Source organism: Macrobrachium rosenbergii, chromosome 55 (genome assembly GCF_040412425.1).
Source record: "Macrobrachium rosenbergii isolate ZJJX-2024 chromosome 55, ASM4041242v1, whole genome shotgun sequence".
Classification (NCBI taxonomy): domain Eukaryota; kingdom Metazoa; phylum Arthropoda; class Malacostraca; order Decapoda; family Palaemonidae; genus Macrobrachium; species Macrobrachium rosenbergii.
In genome coordinates this window covers 84971939-84998154 of record NC_089795.1, presented here as the reverse complement: position 1 = coordinate 84998154, position 26216 = coordinate 84971939, and the positions used below count along the sequence as shown (strand labels likewise).

Sequence of the window (26216 nt, the reverse complement as noted above, 5' to 3'; positions counted from 1 at the left end):
GACTTCAAACACTTACCACTAGTGTCCCTTGCCACGTTAAGGTTTCTTTCCGGTTTGAAATTTATGAGCAATCAAGACCCTGGATAAGGTGCCTCTGCAACAAAGTACTCACAAGCAGAATTTGTAAATTATCAGACAAGAGCTAGCAACACGACTCAAGAAATTAATTTCATAATGTACAAACCCTTCAGGATGGGGAAGACTATTCCACATTTGTCATTTTGTATGCAAACATATCGTAATGTTACTATCAATTCACCAAAAAATTTCACGCCCATTAAAATGATTGAAACCACAACCAAATGGCACGTTTTAAGGCTTAGCAAACTTCAACCTATCATACTGTCATAAATCTTGTGTTTAAGGTGAGAATTTACCCTACCTATAAACAGCTGAACTTTACGGGCAACGGTAAAATTAATGCATTTGCTATGGACCAACAGGAGTAGATATCAGGTACTACTGAATGAACCAAACTTTGATAACCAATGATCTCTAACACTTCTCAGCAGAGAAAGTGTGTAAGTTTACTTGGGTTTGCCACAAGTCAAAACGTAGAAAACTCATGAGCCCTTTAGTGTACTTTCAAGGCGTCTGTTAGTGTTTCTGTTAGTGTAATTGGCCAAAACCAAACGGAAGAAATTTATCAACAGGACCTATGAAACATCCATATCCAAGTTAACCTAGTTAACCTGTATGTGAGAACAGTTAATGGTTCAACTATACTGTACTTGGCAACCTTACACCTGGACAAACCAAGTTCAGTGGGGCTCACCCTTACTCCAAAACTTAAAAGGATTTTTTTTTTTTTAGTAAAGTTTATTCAATTTAATTGCACTTGGAAAACCACAAGACAACATTTAGGATTGTCTAGTTTCAGCCATAGTCAAATTTTGAAAAAATCCCTAAAATCTGACTCTCCTAGGTACAAAGTTTCCTAGAGCTTGCAGTTTTCAGTCATACTCAAGCTGTCTTTTTACAGTTTCCCCCTTGTTGAAGATTACTAATTTTAAGTTATTTCGTTACTTATTCGTTACTTAATCTAATACCAAACATTTAAGTATAAAATACTTCCCAGGAAAATTACCAACTATGGAAACAAACTTTCAAAAATGCTTAATACTAAGGGGACAATAGGGACACTGAAACAGCCAGGAAAATATTTAGTCAAAATATCTAAAAATCTTATTAGACAATAGTAAGTCAATATCTAATAATAGATAATCCTCTGAGCTATGGCTTATGGGAGAGCAGTTGCCAACTGCATATAATAAAAGCTATCCAGGATGATGGACGCTTTACTCCAATATCAGTTTGGACACAAATATTGCCTCTGATTTACTAGAATGCACCTAATCTTCAGATCACCTCACCACTGTTTACCTGCTCTAAAAGTAACCTATCTGACCATACTAGCAGCAGACTGAAAAATTCCTTTAGGAGCTTAAGTACTCCTGTCTCACCTGAAAACAAAACCAAGTTCATACTACCACTGCTAGAATAAACTTTCCATCTGCTATCCTTTCAGGTCAGCTCCTGTCAAATGCCTCTATAAAAAAAATTAAATCACTTGCACCACATACCCCTAAAAAAATTAAAACCCGCATACCTAGTGTTAAGTGAACTTAAAATTTCAAATATTGGAAGTCCAATGCTCATGCTCACCCTAGTCTAAAAAAAACTGTGGCATAATCAATCTAAAATTTTGAATATTGTAGACCCTACAGCCAGGTCAGTTTACAGTTATCTCGACCTCTTTAAAAGCAATATTTATTTGCTTTCAAGATTTACCCCCTCATGTCGCAAATATTAGGTTTCTTGTTTGTGTCTCCAAGTTATATTCATTTGAACAACAACCTGTAAAGAAATAGGTTAGAATTTCAGGTTGTGCATGGTAGTCTATGACTACCATGCACAACCCTAGTCCACCTTTGCCAGAATGGCAATGCCACCCTGGCAAAGGTGGACTTAAAGTACATTTAGACAATGATATAGTTAGATAAAATCAATATTTTCTAAACACCCAATTATCCTAACCTTTCTAAACACCCAATTAGCCTAACCTTTCTAAACACCCAATTAGCCTAACCTTTCTAAACACCCAATTAGCCTAACCTTTCTAAACACCCAATTAGCCTAACCTTTCTAAACACCCAATTAGCCTAACCTTTCTAAACACCCAATTAGCCTAACCTTTCTAAACACCCAATTAGCCTAACCTTTCTAAACACCCAATTAGCCTAACCTTTCTAAACACCCAATTAGCCTAACCTTTCTAAACACCCAATTAGCCTAACCTTTCTAAACACCCAATCAGCCTAGCCTTTCTAAACACCCAATCAGCCTAACCTTTCTAAACACCCAATTAGCCTAGCCTTTCTAAACACCCAATTAGCCTAGCCTTTCTAAACACCCAATTAGCCTAGCCTTTCTAAACACCCAATTAGCCTAGCCTTTCTAAACACCCAATTAGCCTCATCTAGATCAACAAACCACTGTGGGATAAAAACACTTTAGACATTTCCAGTGCAGAAGATTTAAGCCGTACATAAGTCCAAAAGGGACCACATTAACTACTTACCTAGGATACTCTCAACCCTCACTGTGGTACTAAGTATAAAAATCCCCACAGGTCAAAGTATAAGGAATAAAGCATCACATTACCTAAACCTACCTAACCTGTATTGTAAAGGTAAATATTTAACACTACCTTAAATTATGCTAAAACGGTTAATTCACTCCACAGCAACCAATACTGCACATACAGCACTACCAAACTATTAAACTAAAAAACCCTACCCAGTGGAAAAACCCCTACCCAGTGGAAGTCATTCAGTGAAAAATTCCTAAAAAGTGAAACATTCCCCTTACGTGAAATATCCCTATAAATGAAAAATTCATAAGTGAAAAATTCATATAAAGTTTAAAGAAAATTAGCTACGTTAGTATAACACTAAATATCTGACAATTGTATCAGTTTAGGTGGATAACTACAAGCTAAATACTTTTTAAAGAATATAAAAACCAGTCCGTCGAAATACGCTTAAAAGTTGCAAAGGAACTTTAATTCTAAGATCTTACCTACCCTAAACACGTACTATCTTACCTAAAACCTGCAACAAATACAGAATAACCAGTGTTAAAACTACCTTTAAATCTATGACCTATATCACTTCAATATATGTTGGGTCATGAAAACGCAGCTCTTCAAACAAAATTAACTCGAAACGGCAAGTTTCTATTACTGAAATCACTTGAAAAAACATCCACTGCAAGTAGTATTAAGCTTCATATAAGCTCTTAACTTTCCTGAATATGTTAACCAACAACCGCGAAGCCTAGACCTATTTAATCCACATTTTCCAGGAACTTGGGATTTAACTTTAAATTCACTCAAAGAAGAATACTAAACCACCTTAAAAACAACGTAAACTCTAAAATATAAAATAAGCACAAACTTACCTTAACAAACAACGGCTATGTTGCACGAACAAGGAAAACCGTAGCTTGGAAGTTCTGAAAACTTATTACTACCGCGACGGCGCTTATCACAACACGTTACTTGAAACCTGAAAAAGCAAGGATTCCGTAGATTAGGTGACTACAGTTAAGCTCATATCTCGAACGCCGTGGATGAAATCACTGTTTACTGTTTTCGTGTTCTCGGAGAATAAACTTAAATTTGAATACACAGCTTATATATGAAGTTAGTACTAGCAATAAGTGCATTAATTCTTTAAATTTTACTTCTCTTGATTAATTATGAGACTGATTAATTATAAGCTCAGCCTTATTAAGGCATGAAATATAAAAGGAAAGTAACGCATTTTACGCTAAAAACTATACAAGAATTCTAAACACGATTAAGATATTTTTGCACATATTAACGCAAATGGTTTCCAGGATGTAATGACTGATGGCAGTTTATCTGGCGTCACAATCTCCCAGGGTCACTGACTCCCTGATAGACCAATATGATTTCCATGTTAAGGTTTCAATTGTTTAAAAATTGTGACAAAACGTAAACACTTCAAGTCATTAATTATAAATTTACAGAGAAGCTTTGTGACTAATTTAATTCAATTATCCATGGAGAGTTTTTTAATGCAATAAACAACATATCACTTTTCATGATTGAGAAGAAAATACGCCGATTAAAGAGAAATAATCAATACTGATTAAAATTCGACCAAGAAAATAAAGTTTTCATAAGATGCTTACAAAATTGGGGAATGGAATGGAATATAAAATTTAGGCCAAAGACCAAGCGTTGGGACCTATGAGGTCATTCAGCCCTTAAACGGAAACTGAGAGTAAGGAGGTTTGAAAGGTGTAACAGGAGGAAAACCGTTTTCGCAGTTGCACTGTGAAACAAGTGTTATTTAGGGTGGGAATTAGGATGCATGAAAGAGAATATGAGCGGAGGTACAGTAAAAGGAATGAAAGGGGTTGCAGCTTGGGGACGAAGGGACGCTGCAAAATGCCTTAGGTAACGTCTACAGTGCACCGCGTGAGGTGCACTGACGGCACTCCCCCTCCCCCCAACAACACAGAAAAGAAAACTATGGGGAAAATTAATGTTGACCACTCGGCGTTATAATCTGTCGCATTACATCTGAATTCCTCTCGTTACAAGAAACTGCTACTCTGTTTTATATGAATTTTTTAAATGGACAGTAATATGTCTTTTTTATGGCTGAATTATAAAAAGAAATTATTATGTTTTATCATGTATCGATGACCACAGAGGTTACAGCGCCAGATTACAAAATCAAATGTATCATTTAACGATCTAATAGTGAATGTGATCTCGATTCTTGTGGTATTGCATCCTAGACAAGCATTGAGTACCTGATTGTCAGGTGATTAGAGTGGGTTGTAGTATGGAATCTATATTTTATAATATAAATGTATATATACGTATGTCTATATAATGTATATATGTGTGTGTGTGACTTAATCATCCCTTATATACCCTCGAATGCAATAATCCCCAGCCACATTTGCTTGCCTGTCCTTCCATTATAAGGAGCCGAAAGCAGAAAAAATAAAGGTAACGAAAAATTATAATTTCCTTACAAATGATTACCTCACAGTAAGTAGACCTATATACTTTCAATCGCATAGGAAGTACCATAAGGCAACCCTCACTCCCTTTCCCCAAACCCTTCGTAAGTCTATCTGTCTCTGTAAAATGGCTCTGTAAAATGCCTCCTTTCACAAACTGTCAAGTCCTGAGCTTCATTGCTATTCTAGCGCAGACCCTCCTTATCTTCGGTCATACCACAACCCCTGTCAAATCTAGCGTCTCCAGCCAAGACGAGTCAACTGAAAGTGGTGTGACACGATGTGACACCATGTGACGCGAATACATTTCCTTGGCATCTTTTAGCTTCTCGCCTATAAACTTGGCATCTCACAGCCCATATCGTTTGTGTAAAGATAGCATATGCACGCGTGACTTCAGTTCTGCGTGAAATTGTGAAAGTGAACATTTTACTTATTCACTTACGCACTCGTGAGTCATGATGAATAACGCGTCATATGCTCTCATCAGACAATGCCTTGGCCCTGTTAACACGTCATTATCAGCAATGGTCCTTTTGTGTTATGATAATTGAGCTTTTGCTATCTTACGGTTAATTGACCTCTTCTCTGCGTCACAGTAGAGCTAATAACCACATTTACGTAAAAAAAAAAAAAAAAAAAAAAAAAAGTGGGGAGGTTTGTTTGTGACTGTAAGAGTTGCAGAGGATCCTTTGTCTGTTACCACCATCGAAACATAACGCAGCAGCATTCCTGTGATAACTCTTTGCCCTTTTTAAGCAAGCGAGTAGATTGTCAATAAACTACAGAAAGGAATGCTCACAAGGTATAATAGTACGTCGTGTGAATCTTGGCATCTCTTATTTATCTATTTTAATTTGTTTCTCTGTCAGTTCAATTATATGCGCAATGTAATGCTCTCATAGTTACTTAGCCATTACTACAGTGAGTTATGTGGTTTTAAATCAATCAGCAAATCCTACTTAGGTCTAAGAGATGGCACCACGCTTTCATAGTCTCACAGAACTTAATTCAAAGCTCTCATTCACTCATTTCGTTTGAATATTAGTAAGGATCTTGCGTATTTATTCATCTAAGTTTTGTCCAGTTTCAAAATTAAAGTAACCAAAGAATAGTTTGCCCAAACGTTAATCAGGTATTATAAGACCTCTCGGGTAGCCGATGCTACTATTTAAAGCACTCAAACACAAAAACGAGATTTTTTAGTCATTCAGAACAATCGGTTCGGAAATTAAGCAACGAGTATTGAACCTTCGCATGTTCATGCATGCCGGACGAAGAGAATTTAATAAGTACGACTGGAACTTGTCTTTTTACAAGTCACGTGAGTGAGGCACATTTCCCCAGTCATTTTAGACATTCAGATCAGGAACTCAGCAAATCGTAACGGAGAGGGAGTTCTTGGTGAGGAATCTGCTGAGGTCTTATTTTGACATTTTTTTTTTAACTTGTCTTCTTTAGGGTCATCAAGCATTCATTGGGAAATGGCTCTTTAGGGAAGGACCCAACTGCTCAAAAATCGTTGGTACGATGGGACTCTAGTTCTAGAAAAGAAAGATTAAACAATGGAATATCAGAAAAAAATTAGACTCAGCTTGCGCCTAGAGCGAAAGAGGGCACATAACCACAGTTAACAATCAGCATATTTAACATAGACAGTTGAACTGCTATAGAGTTTAAGAGGTACTCCTTTCCCTTATTGTATTCTATTGAAGGAATGGGAGATAAAAACAGTTCCCAATTTACTCTCAAAGGGGGAATGAGAGTAATTTCTTTTCAAATGCTGAGATGTTCTGTTTTCATTTGAGAGGATAAAAACAAATTACACGTAATGAACTACCTAGGCCTACAATAATCCACGATTCCTAAGATATTTCAGTATAATTCTACAGATTACCTTTCCTCTTTTTTTGGCTATACTTCATATGACACACATACACATATATAATATAATATAATATAATATAATATAATATAATATAATATAATATAATATAATATAATATAATATAATATAATATAATATAATATAATATAATATAATATAAACAGCCCCATAGTATAAACAATAATATCTAACTTATAATCCTTTCTCCTTTAACAAAAGCTATCGGTGCATACATATACAATGAGACTTAACTATATATAGCAAGACATATCAGTTGTCAGCTTTGCAAGAACAACAGTGTCAGATCTCTTGACAAGTCTATTTGTAGACCAAGGGATTCTATACTACAAAATGCGTTTATTTTTAATCCAATGATCTTTAATTTCTGAGCTAAAGAGAGAGAGAGAGAGAGAGAGAGAGAGAGAGAGAGAGAGAGAGAGAGAGAGAGAGAGAGAGAGAGAGAGAGAATGTTGAACAATTTACTGCAATGATCCTGTTTGTAACAGGAAAAATATAACTAAAGTGTACACACAAAATGAATTGGAACAGTTTACTGTATATATATATATATATATATATATATATATATATATATATATATATATATATATATATATATATATATATAATGTGTGTGTGTGTGTGTGTGTGTGTTGTGTGTTTACATCTGAAGATGGCTAAATCATAAGTAAAAACATTGTTTCAGAAAACGTTAAGTAATCCCTGTACACTTTAACAGAGGACAGAATGTTTGAAAACAGGACACTCTCTCTCTCATCATATATATATATATATATATATATATATATATATATATATATATATATATATAGAGAGAGAGAGAGAGAGAGAGAGAGAGAGAGAGAGAGAGAGAGAGAGAGAGAGAGAGAGAGAGAGAGAGAGAGAGAATTTGTGTATGTATGTATCATATATACGTATATAAGACTTTTGTTATTTTTCGTCTTAAATTTTACCGATAATCCAGAGGAAGAGATAACAAGATTCATATGAAGACATCGGAAATATTTTATTACGTATATCATCGTTCATGTTTCGTCATCTGACCCTGCCTGACCTTTGATACGTATCCGCTTTTTCCTTCCTTAAATAAAAAAAAAATGTATATTCTTCTCCTTCACTTGGGGAATAGAGCAGTATAGCTCACAGATCTGACAGAACACTTTCTCCTTCCCTTGTTCTTCTTTCTGCTTACACTTTTTACTCTCTCTCTCCTCCTCTTCCTCCTCCTACTTCTCCTCCTTCTCCTCCTCATTCTTCGTCTCCTCCTCCTCCTCCTCCTACTACTCCTCCTCATTCTTCTTCTTCTTCTTCTTCTTCCCACCATAATCCTCCTTCGCTCTTCTTCTTCTTCTTCTTCTTCTTCTTCTTCTTCTTCTTCTTCTTCTTCTTCTTCTTCTCTTCTCTCCTCCTCTTCTCTGTGTATATCTTCCTTTGTAAATAAGCTTATTTTCCTCTTATTCGCCTTAACTATGGAGAAGAGAATGAGAATTCTTCTTATTCCGTTTTCTTTCAATTCTAAATTATTCAGCTTGAGGACCCTTCTTTTTTTATCACATTCGCATAAACTTATTTCTTTTTTTTTAATTCAGAGCTAATTTAAGCATACTGAGAACTTAATTTCACGAGAGAGACTATTTGTGCATTATTTCTAAATATATTCCTCCCTAGCTCACTACACTTAGTCCACTGATTTTCAGCCATTAACTCTCTTGTCGCCAAAGAAAATTGCATTCTGGGTATTGAAATACTCTCCTGCTGCATAGATGACTCCACTATTTCTAATAAAAAAAAATGGTGACCTCATAAGTCGATTACTTGATTCTGAGTTTAGGAAACAGGTGCAAGACAGGTAGCAACATTCAAATCAGCTGGTGGTTGCATCAGTCACTACCATCAATGATGTGTGGCCAAGGGGCATTATCCTAGAGCAACAGCAATCACGCTTGAATCTTTTCTCTGGGTTTCATCTTGGTTGCTGTTTCCAACAGCTGTAATTCTGACGGATTTTAACTTCCCATTAATGGTCTGACCCTTTTCAAAGTAGTCTATCTAGTTAATGACCTTGGAATACCAAAAACAGAGGCCTTAACCTTGCCAATAGATGCCTCTTGCTTGAATGCTTTGGAGAGTTTCTACTCTTGCCAGTTTCTGTTATAGTTCAACATTCACGGAACTTTTCTCGCAGAGATGTCCGTCTAAACAGTCTGCCTTGAGCCTGCACTGATGCCCACAGTCTAGACTATCTGATGGACAGCCAAACACCTGACATCTAAAACTGTAGCAAGATTGGCATCCACTTGTTCATTGTGGTCGTTGTTTTTAAATGTACTGCCGTGGGTTATAACTGCTGTCGATATCCTCATCTTACTGATGGAATAGGAATGAAAGCCCTCACCTTATACGTTAACCAAGACCCTATGGATTTCCTTCTGTGTCACAACAGATCTTGCAGGTGTTTAATCTCGGTGCAGATTTCTTTCTTTCTTTTTTTGTATAATTTGAGATTTTCCTTGCTCCTAGTGACTTGCCATGGGCTTCACCTACAGTGTTAATAGAGGAAACCTTTTACTTCTAGTTCATATCATTTCAGTGGTTGTGATATGCAGTGACACAGAAAAGTTTTACCTTTTGCCCTTCTTTCTTGAATAGGCTGTGTCCTTTTATATAACACCCGTCTATATACTGACAATCACAACAAAATATATTATTATTATTATTATTATTATTATTATTATTATTATTATTATTATTATTATTATTATTATTATTACTATTATTATTAATCAGAAGATGAACCTTATACAGAACAAGCCCACAGAGGCAACTGACTTGAAATTCAACCTTCCAAAGAATATAGTGTTCATTTGAAAGAAGTAATAACGGAATGTAATAGGAATTACAGATGGAAGACATCAATTATTAGAAAATGAAAAACAAATTAATAAATAAATAGGTAAAAATGTAAGTAAATCATTAAGACTTATGACAGAAAAGCTTCTTCTAGAAACTGAAAAACACAGTTTGACTTGAAAACAGCTTCCATACTGATGACTGCGGGAAGAGAATAAATACTGTTCTTATCCAGACTCTGGTAAAGGAAATATGTTCCCAGGTCTCTTGAGGATTTGGGTTCTCAACAAGAAAGTCAGAGCCAAGGTCTAGAACTTGGTCAGAGGTTTACAGTCTGTGGGACCAATGTCACCGAAGAACGGACAGAAATTACCAGCCCTCAAAAGTCCATTTGTAAAATGAATGTGGCCACTTCACAGGAAATATAGAGCAGTTTCCCATCTATGTGCCAGATTACATAAAAAATGGGGGAAACGAACCTTATTATTTCCAAAATTAAAAAAAAAATTAACAGCAGATTTGATATACCTGCTGCTCTACTGTTTTTCTCTAAAGCATTTTACTTAAAAATGAAGAACTTTCCACAAATGTGGCGTTGTTGATATTGATAATAATCTGCAATTTTAGCTGAACCAGGACTAGAAAGTTCAACGTGGTCATCAAATGAAAAGTGAATTTCATGCGAACTTTGTAAATAAGTAGCGAAAACTTAAGCATACGGATGAATAAGCAAGGAAACGATTTATGAATACTGAAAATGGGATAATCTTTTACGCAGTGCTCATGTGATAACAGAATAGAGTATCAGCGACGCAGAGGGAATATTAAAGGAATAATCATGCATCAAAGATCACAATTAAAGAGAGAGAGAGAGAGAGAGAGAGAGAGAGAGAGAGAGAGAGAGAGAGAGAGAGACTAAAGGAATAACCATGCATCAAAAGTTCACAATTAGAGAGAGAGAGAGAGAGAGAGAGAGAGAGAGAGAGAGAGAGAGAGAGAGAGAGAGAATGCTAGGAGAAAAAAAAAAGATGTGAACGCCATCTGCTTTCTCCATTCGTAGAAAAAGTTCCCAATATAAATCTAAAATCATCGAAATCTTCAAGCCTGGGAAAAGGTCACACATCTGTCAGATATTTGCACTCATCTTTTTCACTCAGGTCGTGGTTCTCTAGAGACCCCGTGGCTTTCACTCTTCCTTTGCAAATAAGTGCGCTGCAACATCTTCGCAACAAAATGCAATATCGAAGTTGCTTCCGTTTCCAAAAATGAGTAAAACGAGAAACGCTCGTTTTCACACATTCCTCAAAAGAAAATTAACTGACTTCGCTGGACGAGACGATGCACAGATAAAAGGGAAGCTGTAAATGTATCGAAGAGGAGATAAGGTAGCCCAAAATAGACTTATGTCCGAAAACCTGATTTCTGTTGAGCCGATAACTTGGAATACAACCGGTTTTTGATCAACAGCGCCGACGCCACGAAAGTCCAGTGGCAATGAATTTCTTCTCCAGTTATCTGGCAAATAAAGCCCGCCGAAGAAAAATTTAAAAATTAATAAAATAAAACAAACTGTCAGTCGTGCCTGCATGCTGATCAGACATGAAATAGAATTACAGAATCTACCAATCTAAAGCGAAATGCATGAAATCATTTACATCAAAACCGGTTTCTTCGGCGGTACAATTACACTGGACATAGTAGAAAGTATATATATCGTGTTCTTTCTAATTTATCGTTTGTTCCAACAGGCTTCTTTTGCATGTTCGCTGGATGGAATAACCGAATGGCTGATGGTTATTTTCATTCCTTTGGAATGATAATCTCTCCCCGCAACTGACATTTCTCAAGTGATTCATGAGAAGCCATGCGTCTCTGGGTAATCAAAGCAGAAATGTTAGACTTCCAGGATAATTGTCTCCACACCATTCGCGAAACTTCGACTTCCTGGGGTAATCATCTGTAAATCAGCCACAAGACTTCGACTTGCTGGGATAATTCTCCGTAAATTATTCACAAAAATTCGACTTCCTCGTATAATCATCACCAAATTGACCACGAAACTTCGACTTCAAACGAAAAATGATCTTCCACAAAACTTCGACTTCCAGGGAATAATCTTTGCTAAATCATCCCCAAACTTCGACTTCCAGGGAATAATCTTCGCTAAATCATCGACAGAACTTCTTCCAGGGGATAATCTTCTCTAAATCATTCACAAAACTCCAACTCCCAGGGAATAATCTTTTCTAAATCATCCACAAAATTTCGACTTCCCTGGATATTCATCTCCAAATCCTCCACAAAATTTCGACTTCCCGGGGTAATCATTACTCCATCACCCACGAAACTTCGACTTACCCAGTAATGATCTCTCAATCATCCAAGAAAATTCAACTTCCTTAATAATTATCTCCAAATCCTTCACAAAACTTCGACTACCTAGATAATCATCTCTCGATACTCCACATAACTTCGACTTCCCCCACATAATAATCTCTACATCATCCACAAAACTTCGACTTCCCATAAAGTGTAAACTCTACATCATCCACAAAACTTCGACTTCCCATAAAGTGTAATCTCTACATCATCCACAAAACTTCGACTTCCCACATAATCTCTACATTACCCACAAAACTCTTCCCATACTTCCATCCACAAAACTTCTTCTACACTATCCACAAAGCTTCGTCTTCCCATATAATAATCTCTGCACCATCCACAAAACTTACTTCACTGAATATTTATTTTTATAATACCCTGAAATGAACTGTGTTACAATGGTGGAGATACGTCGATTTCAGTCCTAAGAACAGAATCTGAATTCAAAATACTTAGCAGGGTCTAAATAAAACGTATCTGTCTCGATGCCTGATTTTGCAATCCACCCTCCATCGACCATTAACGAACTGGATATTTTCTTTAGTCAGATTTATGAAAATATAGAGAAGTTATGCAAATCTGATTATCATATATATATATATATATATATATATATATATATATATATATATATATATATATATATATATATGTATGTATGTATGTGTGTATCTGGTAAAAGTAACCAGTAGATTCTACAAATATATATATACATACATACATATATATATATATATATATATATATATATATATATATATATATATATATATATATATATATATATATATGTTTTTAACTCTCCAGTCCTCAATAAACCTTGGGGAACGAGGTTGCTTGCCACTATCCTTCCCTAGAATTACTCTTGAGACCTAGGAATTTATATATGCTTTACGAATTTAAATAAGTAAAAAATGCGTCGAAGTTTCTTCGGAGCTATTGAGTTTTCTGCACAGCCGCTACAGCGCATAATCAAGGCCATCGGAAATAGACCTATCTTACGGTGGTCTCGGTATAATGCTGTATGAGCCGCGGCCCATCAAACTTTAACCACGACCCGGTGGTTGCCTATCCTATATCTTTGCCAGACGGACGGTTATGGCTAACTTTAAATTTAAATAAAATAAAAAAAAAACTACTGAGGCTAGAGGGCTGCAACTTGGTATGTTTGATGATTGGAGGGTGGATGATCAGCATACCAATTTGCAGCCCTCTACCCTCAGTAGCTTTTAAGATATGAGGGCGGACAGAAAAAGTACGGACAGAAACAAGGGCGGACGGACAGACAAAGCCGGCACAATAGTGTTCCTTCCAGAAAACTAAAATTGAGCATTTAAATTAAAAAAAAACGCATTTCTTCTGGCCAGGGGAAAAAATTCCCCACAATTCTAAAAATTCCTGTGACCCAAAAATGACTTGAATTCGAAGGATCAAATAAAAATGAGTCACGACGGACAGGTTGAAAATGACTATGAATTATGAAAATGGAAAATGACGGCGATGAAAATTCATTCACTGAGGTTTTGTAAACACATGGAAGAGAAATTCAATTCAGAAAATAAAGGAAATTATCAGAAATATTTTTAAATATGAGCTTAGTGCTATTAACTCATCCCATTCCAAAATCATCTGTCTTCCTGTATGCTACGAATACCTTATGAGAGAGAGAGAGAGAGAGAGAGAGAGAGAGAGAGAGAGAGAGAGAGAGAGAGAGAGAGAGAGACTGACTGAATATGAAATTATCTTGCTTAAACCTTTCTGAATGCAAACCCAAGAGAGAGAGAGAGAGAGAGAGAGAGAGAGAGAGAGAGAGAGAGAGAGAGAGAGAGCACTGAATATGAAATTATCTCACCTAAACCCTTCATTAGAACATAACTCCTGAATACTGCCTTACAAGTTTAGACCGACACACCAACGCGAAAACCAACCGACATTGGATGAACACTTTCAGGTAAAGAAAAAAAAAAACGAAAAGAAAACGGAACGCGAGCACGGGGGAGGGGGAGAACTAAACTAAACCAGAAAGGAGAAAGGCCACTATAACCCACTCCCGGACCGATCGCGAGTGAAAAGCGACTGATCAGTGAAAGTAATAAAAGCACTGATGAAACAACTCGAGGAAAAAATGATAGAAGAAGAAGAAGAAGAAGAAGAAGAAGAAGAAGAAGAAGAAGAAGAAGAAGAAGGAGGAGGAGGAGGAGGAGGAGGATGAGGAGAAGAGGAAGCAGGTAGGTATCTGGGAAACGTGGGCGTCAGCGTCGAACCTGCAATCAAGTCGAGCGATGAAAAGCTTCGAAGAGTGTCGAGTTCTGAATGTATAATTTCCGGCCTCCAGTGTATAGAAAATGATAGAATTTCCTCTCTCTCTCTCTCTCTCTCTCTCTCTCTCTCTCTCTCTCTCTCTCTCTCTCTCTCTCTCTACGTTTTTCCTGAAATGCTGAAAGTTCGATCCCCTTATCTCTACGGTTCGTTAACTGGGATTTCCTCGTTCGATTGCATGCAGCATCGAAGTCGATTCGTTATTTTAATTGCTCGCGGGCGGCGTGGGCGCATATGCGCATGCCTTTGCGTGCACATGCAAATGCACAAATGCACTAAAGCAATTTGGATGCAAAATGCTGCACGCAAAGAACGTAGGCTAGAGCGTAATGTCCTCTGTTTTGAATATAAAAATGTAACAAGTAATAAATGCGCCGAAGAAACTTCAGCGCAATCGAGTTTTCTGTACAGCGTATAATCAAGGCCACCGAAAATACGTCAATCTTTCGGTGGTCTCAGTATAGTGCTGTATGAACCGCGGTCCATGAAACTCTAACCACGGCCCGGTGGTAGCCTATCCAATATCGTTGCCAGAAGCACGATTATGGCTAACTTACGCTTAAATAAAATAAAAACTACTGAGGCTAGAGGGCTGCAATTTGGTATGTTTGATGATTGGAGGGTGGATGATCACCATACAAATTTGCAGCCTTCTAGCCTCAGTAGTTTTTAAGCTCTGAGGGCGGACAGAAAAAACTTCAAACAGAGTAAAGTGCGGACGGGCTGACAAAGCCGGCACTGTAGTTTTCTTTTACAGAAAACTAAAAAAGTGACTAGATATAAAAGTAATAGTGAGTTAGTCTACACAAGAATTGAGAAAACTAAGAAATTTGCAGAAATGTTCGCAAAAGTACAACTGTCGGGTTTTGTCCTGGTTCCATCTTGAGATCCTTATATCTCATTTGCTTTATCTTTTGGATCTCTTCATCGTGCTGGCCAACCGCTCTAACTCCCTCTTTTCACTGGCTTTATTGCTGAATAGCCGAAAGCGCCCCAGTACTTGGCTTGACAGCCTAAATTTAATCATACCGTTTAAAACATGCCTTAAAAAAGGAGAATTTGAATTCTTTATTTTCAATATCCTTTGTATATAGTTAACAAAAAAAAAAAAAAAGGAACAAGGGAACGAGAAATAATCTTAATCTTGAACCGATTCAGCATAATCGGAGATCACAGAGCTGGGCGAGCGAGCGATGGCATTCAATTCATGCAATGCTTTTGGCCATAAATCTGGGTAATCGTATCACCTTGGACGTGAGCAGCATGTCGGTGGATCAAGCATAACTTAACCACAGAGAGAGAGAGAGAGAGAGAGAGAGAGAGAGAGAGAGAGAGAGATGTAAGCACATTCTGTGGACATTTATGCGTAAGTACATGTGATTTGCATTCTAAGAGGAAGAAAGAATGCACAGTCAAACTGCTGAGGTCAGAGAGAGAGAGAGAGAGAGAGAGAGAGAGAGAGAGAGAGAGAGAGAGAGAGAGAGAGAGAGAGAGAGAGAGAGACTGTAGGCACACTTTGCGGACATTTACGCGCAGGTACATGTGATTTGCATTCTAAGAGCAAAGGGTCAAACTTGATGCCAGAAGAGAGAGAGAGAGAGAGAGAGAGAGAGAGAGAGAGAGAGAGAGAGAGAGAGAGAGAGAGAGAGAGAGAGAGATTTAGCAAACCACCTACATCATGAACTAAAGATATTCGACATCTTCCAGTTTACTTATAGATTAACTTCATACAAAAAAGGTCATGATAATATGCACACGCGTCAACTCATTCATTCCACGAAGTAAAATTCAAACTGCTCTAGATGTAAAACAAAAATAAATAAATAATAAAACTAGGTAAACTAGGAACTTTCACTGAAATATATAATTATGTAAGAAACTATAAAACGATTTTACCTTATACTTTACAAAAAATCTTATAAAATATTTTTTCTTTTTGTTCTCATGTTGTGAAATTTGGGCTGTTGTCATTAACGAGTTTATCAAAAATCTCTGTTGCAAATCAATGGTTCCGAGATATGTTCAACACCTTCCCAGCTTTATCAGCTGGACAAACAATTTGCCCAATTTCACGATAAAGCCAGATTCACTTAGCGGCTAACCTACTCAAGGGGTTCGGCAAAGTCGAAACATTTTACTCTCCCAAAACTGGTTTCCTTACCCCCGTGGGTCCTCGCACTCTTCAGAGAAAATGGGGTGTGTTTTAACGTAACTTCATGTCAACTTAATTAACTTACCATGAACTGAAGATCGCTTCAAAATGACTACAACTTATTTTTTATGCCAAGTGGACCGTCACCTCGATGAACCAGTGACTGAAGTTATTTCCGAGCCTAACCTTAAATAGGGTCGTCTGATGCAAGGTCCTTCACACCTTGACTTGGCTTTTTCTCTCTCATCGAACGACTGGGCCACTAAGCGACACTTCCTTGCGAAGGAGTTATTTGGGATTCCCTGGGCAATTGCTGCTCGTTGGTATTTAAACGAAAATACGACACTAGACCAACAATCTTTACCAAAGCCTAATGGGAAAGGTGGTCAAACAAACCACTACAGACAGTTACGCTAATACTGAGCAGCAGGTCTAGACGGAATTGAAGTGACGTCCGCAGATGGAAAACCACAATCAAGGTTTTTATAACTCACAAATTCTTCCTTAAATCTTGAAGGAAAATAAGGGATCGATCGAGTTTCAATATTTGTCGTCCAATAAATTACGATACAAGCTCGTTTGGATATACGAAAATATAAAAAACATTACAGTATTTTTTTTTACCATAGGCTGAATGCTATTTGAAATATCCATATTTTCCAAAGTCGTCAATAAGAAGGATTTTTAATTTTTTCTAATTTTGATGGTGGATCTCGTTTTGAAATCAAAACGAATTTTCGGTGGAGGAGACAAATGAAAACTGAATTTTTAAAAAAATTTATCTGAATAAGACCTCATCAGAACTTGATATTTTGTGTCTTTTATCCTTTTGTTTTGGGCAAAGTGTCGATGTCTTGTGATAATATAAAGATAAACTGCATTCATAACACGATATCAGTTTGCCTGAGAAACAGTGTAAAAGCTGAATAATATATAACAGTACAGAATGATATAATTTATTTCTTAATTTAATTTGATTTTAGATCGTCTTATTGAGGCCCACTGTTTCCTAAACTCGTCATTCTCTTATCATTACTGGTCTAATACTTTTTTTTTTTGCAACTGTCCAGTGTCATAAATAATAAATACAAACCCTTATACACTTGATACAAGATACATGCATGAATATTCGTATACCTGACTTCCGTGCAAACACATATGTTTATGCGGATGTGCGCGTTTAATGTGAGGATCTAAATTATAACCCAGTGGGGAACTGATTACTACTTTTACAGCTCTAAAGGTGAAAAAGTTCTCTCTCTCTCTCTCTCTCTCTCTCTCTCTCTCTCTCTCTCTCTCTCTCTCTCAAGTCACTGAAGACTTTCATGATCTCTTATCTTGATCACAGGGGGGGCAAAAGTCTCTCTCCACAGAGAGAGAGAGAGAGAGAGAGAGAGAGAGAGAGAGAGATGCTCTGGTGACCTTTCTCGAATGTTTATAGCCCGCCGTTGGAAGGCAAAAGCGAAATGTGATGTTGCACAGAACGACTCACCTGGGTCCAGCCTCTGGCAGTCGACGACGTTACGTGCCGCTTTTTATTTATTTTATTTTTTCACTGACGCCTTTCCTGAATTTTAAACACATACACTGTCACTCTGAAATGTTTAATAGAACAGAATAGGATGTAGGCAAAAGGCCAAGAGGTGGGACCTATGAGGTCATTCAGCGCTGAAAGGGAAATTGACACGTTTGAAGGTCTGCAAGATGTAACAGGAGGAAAACCTCGCAGTTGCAATATGAAACACTTGTTAGAGAGGGTGGAAAGTAAGAAGGCAGAAAGAATCTGAACGGAGGTACAGTAAAACGAATGAAAGAGGTTGCATCTAGGGGCCGAAGGGACGTTGCAAAGTACCTAAGTAATGCCTACAGTGCACCAAGTGAGGTGCACTGACGGCACTGCCCCCCCTAGGGGATTTTTGAATTTCACTCTTTTGAGATTGCCCTTCAAGTCGTTTTGCTAAATTTGAATTGGGTGATTCTTTAAATCATTAACCAATTCAGTATTTTCACTAAATATTTCGATATTCGTCTTCACAGTATACTGCTTACGTGATACTATTATTATTTGACATTACAAAGATTCGCTTCACTTGGAGTTAACAAAACGGGATAGAAATCTGCGAAATTCAAAAAAATTCTTGGAATTATAACAAGAATAATTCCGGGTATATCATATAAGTTGATGTTAAGGAGCGGTAACATTCTACTATATACAATTAGGTTCTTGGTATTAAATCTGCTTCGCTTATCAGTTACCTTCAGCGTACAATATTATTATTTTTTTTCCATAGGTACAATTTTTTTTACGTAAAGTATATGTTAAAATGCCTGTTGCATTGAGTATGCAACATACCAACCTCGCAAATTCTCCGCCTGACACACCTGTTGAGTAAACTTGCTCTACACCGTCACTTTCTGTCTGTAAACGTCTCTTCCGTATTTGCAATGTCTGTTGTTAGGCGTGCCATCAAACTTACAACTTTGCGGGGTCGTTAACCCCGCCACCCTTTCCCCCACCCCCCTTTCAAAAAAATAAAAGTCAGACTTCTTCAAGAAACACGAGGTTTACCCAAAAAATTAAAAAGAAGATGAAGAAGAAGAAGAAGAAGCAGAAGAAGCAGAAGAAGAAGACGAAGAAGAAGAAGAAGAAGAAGAAGAAGAAGAAGAAGAAGAAGAAGAAGGAACATGTTCATCTGAATGATCAGTTTCCGATCTTCGGGGACATGTGATGTCTCTCAGTTTGAACAACGCCGCGGTAATGTTTCTCTTTCTCTTTTCACTGGATCGTCTTTGTTTTTTTTTTTCTCTACTCTTTTGTCAGGTGAACACTAGAGAATAATGCCTTTTGTTTCACTCTATTATCTCTTTCTCCGTCTATTAGTCTGTCTGTCTCTCTGTCTTAACGCGTGAGGTATAAGCTTTCTAAACGCTTAGATAACCTAATTACCTCTTGTCTGAAACCGCATTTTCCGTGTAGGAGAGTAGTGCCTTCAGTGCACCTTATGCGGTGTACTGTAGGCATTACTTAGGTTCTCTGCAGCGTCCCTTCGGCTCCTAGCTGCAACCCTTTTCATTCCTTTTACTGTACCTCCATGCATATTATCTTTCTTCACAATCTTACTTTTCTCTCTCCTAACAATTGTTTCGTATAATTGTCAATATCCGATTTGCATTTTTAGTTTTCTGTCCGCCCTCAAATCTTAAAAACTACTGGGGCTAGAGGGCTGCAAATTGGTATGTTGATCATCCACCCTCCAATCATCAAACACAACAAATTGCAGCCCTCTAGCCTCAGTAGTTTTTATTTTATTCAAGGTTAAAGTTAGTCATAACCGTGCTTCTGGCAACGATATAGGATATGCCACCACAGGACCGTGGTTAAAGTTCATGGGCCGCGACTCATACAGCATTATACCGAGACCACCGACAGATAGATCTATTGTCGGTGGCCTTGATTATACGCTGTACAGAAAACTCGATTGCGCCGAAGAAACTTGGGAGCATTTTTTACATTTTTAAAGAACAGTACCACGATGTTCAGGAATAATCGGATGAAATCTGTTGATTTAGAATGTTTATGCAACACTTTCCCTGGCTACCTCAACGCTTAAAAGCGAACGTTTGAAAAGTTTATTTCCTTAATTCCTTTTGTTCCTACAGTAGGTCTGTCTAAGACCTTATGCATTGTCGGTGTTGAAGGTCTCCCAAAATTCTCTCATAAATCTTAGCACTTTGCAAAAAACATAAAAATTTTTAACGTATGTTTTTAAAATTTTTGTGATATGTCTTACAAACGATTTTTTTATCTTAGCAATAAACTTAGCTTTTAATTAATATTTCTGTTATTTCATTAAATGCTCATTTATTTTAGTTATCTATTCATTCACTTATATAAAGGTTTCCAAATTTTCAAAACCTCGAATTAATTTTCAAAACCTAAAATATTTCATTATATATATATTTATCATTTTATATATATATATATAATATATATATATTAATATGTATATTTATATGTATATATATATATATATATATATATATATATATATATATATATATATATATATATATAAATATATTTTCTTCCTATTTTCCATTATAGACGTTGTCATTATCATTAGTGGAACTTCCACAAAGATAAAAATGATAACTTTCGCTAAAGTGGTAAAAGGTGAAACGCCTTCATTATAAATAAAGGACGGTAAGAAACCCACCTGACTGCAATGTAAATATTGGTCTTAGTTCACGTGTAGCTTAATAGCTTTGCATTCATTTTCGCTTCTTTAGTGACACCTAGCGCATCAGTAATGCAAGAATATTAGTGTTTCTGTCTCTACTAATACTCTACTGTAAAGTGCAGCTATATATATATATATATATATATATATATATATATATATATATATATATATATATATATATATATATATATATATATATATATATATATATATATATATATGTATGTATGTATGTATGTATGTATATTTATAAATATATGTATATATATATACAATATATGTATATATATATACATATATATGTATATATATATATATATATATATATATATATATATATATAGAATATATATATATATATATATACATATAGAATCTAAATCGCTTTGTTATAACCGCAATTCCTTCTTAACCTCTCGAATTCTTCACGAGTTTCGGTGGCAAGCTCTTCCAAAAAGTGTGAGGAATTCGAGAAGTTATGATGGTACGGTGATTATAACAATTACATACATACATACATATATATATATATATATATATACAGTATAAGCCATTTTCTGTATTTATAGGCGACCCCCAAAGTTAAGTATACCTTAGTTTAACCAGACCACTGAGCTGATTAACAGCTCTCCTAGGGCTGGCCCGAAGGATCAGACTTATTTTACATGGCTAAGAACCTATTGGTTACGTAGCAACAGGACCTACAGCTTATTGTGGAATCCGAACCACATTATACCGAGAAATTAATTTCTATCACCAGAAATAAATTCCTTTAATTCTTCACTGGCCGGCCGGAGTATCGAACGCGGGCTCAGCAGAGTGCTATTCGAGAACGCTACCGACCCGACCAACGAGGAACTTTAGGCGGCCCCCAGACGAGAACTGTACAAGCCATTTCTACCACTAAGGACGTTGATCTTAAGCAGATGCCTTTTGCCCACTTCCGATTAGGGCTAAAATATTATTATTATTATTATTATTATTATTATTATTATTATTATTATTATTATTATTATTATTATTACTCAAAAGATGAACCCTATTCATATGGAACAAGCCCACCACAGGGGCCATTGACTTGAAATTCAAGCTTCCAAAGAATATTACGGTGTTCATTAGGAAGAAGTAAGGAGAAGTAAAGGGTAATACAGAAAGAAGAGATCAGCTGTGACTTAGACGGTATGGTGAGAAAATCCAGTTTTGACTGGGGACTTGTCATAGCAGTTAAATATGAAATGTCTGGTGGAAAACAAGTAACAGAAGCATTTTTGACAATATTTTAGTTAGAAAGCAAACAGATTGAAGACCAGAAATAGGTATATGTGAAAGCTGAATGCAAGGTAGAAAAGAACATAAAAGAAAGGCAAAACAAGCGATAAAGCAATGAAGGCCTAAATTACTGTGAGAGATGAATGCTACGTTGAAAAGAAAATAAAATAAAAGAAAAGTAAACAATAAAGCAATAAAGGCTTGAAGTAAAAGTGCGAGTTGAGTACTACACAGTAAAGAACATAAAAGAAACGCAAATGAAAAGATTAAGCAACAGAGGCTTACCATGGAACGAAGCAAAACAGAACACAAAAGATCTAGTTTTAAATATTCGTTTAGAGCCAGAGAGCGGATAGAAGGCTTGGGGTGTCTGAATGCAGAATCGAAGAGTAAATAAATCAAAAAGTAAAGCCAGTAAAAGACAGCACAATTACGAAAGGGAACAGGAAGGCTGACGCCGAGAGGAACTGGTCGCAATGAAAGAGTACACATTCTGGAAAAGGCTCGAAACTCGACTAATAAAAACAAGATTATTTTGTGAGTGAATGTGCGAGCGATTCTAAGATTAATCGCGGATGAGCAGGGCAAGAAGAAAGGAAAAAAATGGAAATAAATGTACACGGGAAATGTGAGAATAGCGTTGAAGAAGCACAATGAGTAAATGAAATTATCGAGGCGCACTTGACTGACGAGGTAAGAATTTTATTGACTCATCCTATGAACGTGGAATATTTAACTTTGACTTCTTATTTTTTTTTTTTTGGTATCGTCTGAAGAATGGAGGAGAGAGGATGATGTTTGTTTGTTTTCGGTCAATATAATATGGGGCCATTGTGGGTTAACTAAAAGGATAAGAGGAGTTTAATCTCCGATAAAAAATGGGAAATAACGAAAAATTTAGGCAAGATAGATATTAACGTATTGAGGCGAATGATATACATTAGTAGTAAAAGTAATATGTTAGCCCAAAGCAGTTTTTAATATAGTGAAATAGTTGCAGAAATTCTGATTTCCCAAATAAGAATCCTTTAAGGTGCAATTCGTGATAATTAATCTTAATTTACAGAGATGAAAAGTTAATTGTAGCACTTTTATACTTGTCGATATTATGACTAAATAAACTACGAAAATCTAAGACCAGTACTTTTACTCTTAGGCACCTTTAATTAAGCAGAAATCTGTGAAGATTTCAGGCCGTCCAATACAATCGTATTTTTTGGAAACTTGAATTTGAAGGTAATGGCCCCTTTAGTGGGCTTATTCCACACGAATAGGGTCATCTTCTGAATAATAATAATAATAATAATAATAATAATAATAATAATAATAATAATAATAATAATAATAATAATAATAATAATAATTACCTTTAATTATAGATGTTTATGCTCTGTAAAAGTTCTTTACCTAATCCACACGAAGGCATGAAAAGGTCCATATAAATCTTACATGAAAACTTTTAACGAATTTTAATGAGATTCTGTACAATGCGGTCAGAAGACTAAGAATCAAGGATCTTAAACTGATTATGATTTTGGGATTTATAAAATAACTGGAAATAGAACTGAAATGTAAAATTCAGGCGAAATGCCAAGCGCTGGGACCTATGAGGTCATTCAGCGATGAAAGGAAAACTGAATGTAAAAGAGGTTTTTAACGGCGTAACAGGAGGAAAACCTCGAAGTTGCACTATCAATCAATTGTCAGGAGAGGGTGGAAAGTAAGGTGAAAGAAGGAGAATATGAAAGGAGGTACAGTAAAAGGAATGAAAGGGGTTGCAGCTAGGGGACGAAGGGATGCTACGAAGAACCTTAAGTAATGCCTACAGTGCACCCTTCTCAATGAGGGTGGCAAGTAACCATCTTTGCGTCATAAAAAGATGCATTATAGGCATTTTGGGAACCGCCTTTAAGGCCACCCGTACCAAGATATTGTTAAAATATATAATAAAGTCGCTGTTTAGGAAGAGTTCATAAGGTATCAGAATTAGAAATGCATTTTTTCTGAAATCTGTATTTCTTAGAAAGTTTTCAAATAATTCCTTTTTGTCTTTTATTACTTTAACATTTCATTAAAATCGTTCGGGAATATTTTTGTGACCTAATAATACACACGTCTTTGCAATAATATACACGTATCGTATACAGGTATTGGGGAAGAGTTCGAAGTTATGCATAATTATATGTATTCACGTATGTGAATACATATAATTATGTTGATAGCATGATGGAAGAAAAATAATATGAATGGAGGTACAGTAAAAAAGGAATGAGAGGGGTTGCAGCTAGGGGCCGAAGGGGCGCTGCAAAGAACCTTTAGTAATGCCTACAGTGCACCCCGTGAGGTGCACTGGCGGCACTAACCCGCCCCACCTACGGAGAATATGTTTTTGGTAAAAACTGTTTGTGTATTTTTCAAGTTTGTTTGTCTGACTGTCGATCTGACTGTTTGTCTGACTGTCGATCTGACTGTTTGTCTGGCTGTCGATCTGACTGTTTGTCTGGCTGTCGATCTGACTGTTTGTCTGCACGACTGCGCAATGCTGCACGGGCAAATCTACGAAAAATTTAGGGACCATTTCTGAAAGGCGAGAGTGGACTGCTAAGCCCTGACGGATGTTTGCGGTCCCCAAATACTCTTATTATCGTCATCTTTACAGAGCGATTAACTTTTTCCCAAGGAAGAGTTAGCGGTTATTCTCTGTTTAACTGTTACATTTATTCCATTTAAGTAATTACCTTGAATTTTTTTAGATCGATGACTTTCATTCCTTTAGAAGCTCCTTTTAAAATTACTTATTTATCTTTTGAAATTCCTATTTAATTTTATTACGTCGTCAATAACCTAAATGTTGTAATGCCAGTTTTAATAGCCACAAATCAATCAATCAATATCTACCAACTCGAACAATCAAATGTAATTCTCACTGAAGGATGAAACTGTGCGCCATTAATTCACAAAAAGAAAAAAAATTTTTTGTTCAAATCTTTAACTGTGGATTGGCAATTTACTTAAGTGATTATAGGTGCTTGTGATCCATTTGATTTGATTTATGAAAATGTGGCTATTAAACCGAGCACAGGGGTACTTTCAGTCAATCAGCATTTAAGACAGCGAAAAGAGGGAGTTGGACAGCAAGATGGAATAAAATGAAGTGGGAATGGAGGTAAAGTAAAAGGTTAAAATTTGGGCGCAGCTAGGTGCCGCAGGGACGCTGCAAACAAGCTTTAGTATTCCCTACTGCGTACATATGGGGTGCGCTGACGGCACTAACCATCTGCGGAGATAAATGCTTGTTGACAACAATTATTAACTCTAACAACTGAAGTAATGCCAAGCCTTTTAAAATAAAACTTATATACTGAAAAATTTCAATGGGAACATAAACCATATCTGCCCATTAGACACCTCTACGCTGAAGTAAGCCAAAAATTTAGCTGAACATTGAAGAAAAAGGCTTTAAAATACTGTAAATATTTTGACTTCACAAAGCATTTACCGTCACAGTGAGCGATATACACTGAAATAAACTGATACAAGAGACGGTAATCTTTGACACCAGCTGTACCCAACCCCTGAATAAGACGAAAATATAAGGAACAGACGAGAATCGGAGTTAATGAATAAGACAACACCGAACTTGCGAGCGATTTTGGCTCGCCTGATCAGCTTTCTCTCTGACGAGAGGAAGTCTGGTTGTTTGGGCGTCTGGAATAGAGATTAAAGGTCATAAATAAGAACGATTCTATTCTTGGTGAAGCGGAGAGAGAGAGAGAGAGAGAGAGAGAGAGAGAGAGAGAGAGAGAGAGAGAGAGAAAGAGAATAATCAAATTAAAAGTTCATAACTGAGAGAGAGAGAGAGAGAGAGAGAGAGAGAGAGAGAGAGAGAGAGAGAGAATCATGCTTTAAAAGTTCACAACTGAGAGAGAGAGAGAGGAAAAATCACGTTTAAAAGTTCATAACTGAGAGAGAGAGAGAGAGAGAGAGAGAGAGAGAGAGAGAGAGAGAGAGAGAGAGAGAGAGA

General features: G+C 36.5%; 1 protein-coding gene across 1 annotated transcript in view; it reads right to left on the bottom strand.

The window, feature by feature from the left end:
• The window catches only part of LOC136835555 (uncharacterized), a 234954-nt gene that overhangs the window by 151898 nt on the left and 56840 nt on the right, over nt 1–26216 (bottom strand). The window contains exons 6-7 of the mRNA XM_067099210.1: nt 3463–3569; nt 17–1857 (exon numbers count right to left, since the gene is read on the bottom strand). The gene's annotated coding sequence lies outside the window, so the exon portion shown is untranslated. The remainder of the gene's footprint in view (nt 1–16; nt 1858–3462; nt 3570–26216) is intronic.